This window comes from Marmota marmota, unplaced genomic scaffold (assembly GCF_001458135.2).
Source record: "Marmota marmota marmota unplaced genomic scaffold, marMar, whole genome shotgun sequence".
Taxonomy (NCBI): domain Eukaryota; kingdom Metazoa; phylum Chordata; class Mammalia; order Rodentia; family Sciuridae; genus Marmota; species Marmota marmota.
In genome coordinates this window covers 17,295,701-17,298,534 of record NW_026000174.1, presented here as the reverse complement: position 1 = coordinate 17,298,534, position 2,834 = coordinate 17,295,701, and positions in this window count along the sequence as shown.

Sequence of the window (2,834 nt, the reverse complement as noted above, 5' to 3'; positions counted from 1 at the left end):
AGTTGAAATTGGATGAGTAGTAGATGAGTCTTCATCTGTTCCTTGTAGTTTCTAACCTGTAGTATAATTGGGATAATAGCCGACTTTCAAACAAGGAGGATTCAAAAAGGACAGAAAGTCATGAAAATGTCAAAAACTTCCCCATGAGGAACCAATTGAAAAAAAGTTAACGATCACTGTCAATATTTTACAGAAGTGGCAACATAACTGATTTTTAGTGTTCCTGAATGCATTAAACAATTTTGTACATATTCAAGGGATTGATGGAAAGGACAAGTTTGGTTAACATGAAATGGTTCAGCATTACAATAATCAAGTCAGCAAACATTTAGAACCTCTTTTGCTTTCAGACTGCAAACATTCTTTCCACCTATAGCAACTTGTGCCTGGTGTTAGTTACTTGAGTTCACATGTGACCTCTTTAGACCTTTATTACAGAATCTCTTAAAAGAAAATCAGCTTCATGCCTGACAATACCTATTTGTAACTATGCCCAGAGCTGACTTCAGGTCACTGAGTGTGATTCATGCGTGCAGCTCTTTAACTTTTACATGTTAATACTTTTATTGAAGGAAAATGTCTATGATTTTTAAATAACTGATTTTATATTTGGGGATAATCATGCCACAAGAAATACTGAAATTATTAAAAATAATATAAATATTTTTACAAAATAATTTAAGCATTTACTCCTTAAGAAGTGTGATTCCTTTCTTCATTTCTTGGCTCATTCCAGAGGCACTCAATAAATGCATGTTGAATTTCATTGAACTGATCTTATATTTACAGTAATTTGCTATTTGAAGAGTATTATTTGCATCTTTCTTTTCTCACCATTTGCTTTCTATTCAATCTAGGAGGTTCCTAAAGGTAGTGGTATGGGCTTCTTTCTATCTCCTTTTCCCAGAGGCTCTCTTACATACTATTGTTCCAGATTTTATTTCCTATGAGAATCACTTCAGCAATTTCCACTGAAGCTTTTACAATATTAGATTTTACTTACTATATCTATCTCATCCTCTATATTGGGATTACGTTATATTCCCAATATATATATAGAGAGAGCGGAAACCCTTGATTATGTCAGATTCATGCAAAATCCAGTATAACCAAACAGAGTTTTAAGAAATCCTTTTTTTTAAATGTCTCTATTTCTGTTCTTGCATATACCTTTCACATTTCATCCTATCCATGAATACTCACACCTGTTTTCAAGCAACATATTTCTTCACATGTTTATGTCTATGCTAAAATTCTCCTCTCTACCCTTCTTTTCTTTCCTGTGAAGAATTAATTGTTCTTGCAGATACAATTCCTGTTTAAACTCTTCCATGTTTACTGAAATATTAATGTCTTCAAGTTGTATTGACAAAAACTCTATCAGTATTGTAAAACAACAACAAAAAAAATTGTGGTAATTAACTCTTCATGTGCTTCTTTGCCAATTTGAGTTTTAGCACAGTTAAGAGGTTAAATGAATGGTCTCTGAAGACAAAGTGCCTAAGTTCTTCATTCATCTATCTGTGTACACTCACACAAGTTGTTGAAATGTTCTAGGACGTACTGTCACAATCAATAAAATTGGGATCAAGGAATTTCATTCTCCATGGACTTTTAAGGATTAAATGAGTGAAAGCATATAAGACACTGATAATAGTAAGTGCTTGAAATTTTACTGAAAAAGCTGAAATGATGGATTATTATTACAAATATACTTGTGTATACAAATTATATACCAAATGTTGACATAAGCTCTAAAGCATATATCACACTTATACATTTAATAATATATGATTTAGACTTAGTGTATATATGATATACATGATATTTTAATTACATAATTATTACAGTAATCATTAAAGTAGAAACTATTCTGATTTCATAGATGATGAATTATTTTTTTTATATTCTGATTAAAATTGTTATGTATAGACAAAGGTAAAAATGTGGAAAGGATTAGTCCACTGCTCAAAAAACATGTATTGAGAGTTTCTTATCCTTTAAAATTCTGAATATTTCTTTTTTTTGTTTGTTTTGATGTTTTTTTTGTTTTTTTTTTATTGGTTGTTCAAAACATTACAAAGCTCTTGACATATCATATTTCATACATTTGATTCAGGTGGGTTTTGAACTCCCAATTTTACCCCAAATACAGATTGCAGAATCATATCGGTTACACATCTACATTTTTACATAATGCCCTATTAGTAACTGTTGTATTCTGCTACCTTTCCTATCCTCTACTATCTCCCCTCCCCTCCCCTCCCATCTTCTCTCTCTACCCCATCTACTATAATTCATTTCTCTCCTTGTTTATTTTCCCATTCCCCTCACAACCTCTTATATGTAATTTTGTATAACAATGAGGATCTCCCTCTATTACCATGCAATTTCCCTTTTCTCTCCCTTTCCCTCCCACCTCATGTATCTGTTTAATGTTAATCTTTTCTTCCTGCTCTTCCTCCCTGCTTTGTTCTTAGTTGCTCTCATTATATCAAAGAAGACATTTGGTATTTGTTTTTTAGGGATTGGCTAGCTTCACTTAGCATAATCTGCTCTAATGCCATCCATTTCCCTGCAAATTCCATGATTTTGTCATTTTTTAGTGCTGTATAATACTCCATTGTGTATAAATGCCACATTTTTTTTATCCATTCATCTATTGAAGGGCATCTGGGTTGGTTCCACAGTCTAGCGATTGTGAATTGTGCTGCTATGAACATCGATGTAGCAGTATCCCTGTAGTACGCTCTTTTAAGGTCTTCAGGGAATAGTCCGAGAAGGGCAATAGCTGGGTCAAATGGTGGTTCCATTCCTAGCTTTCCCAGGAATCT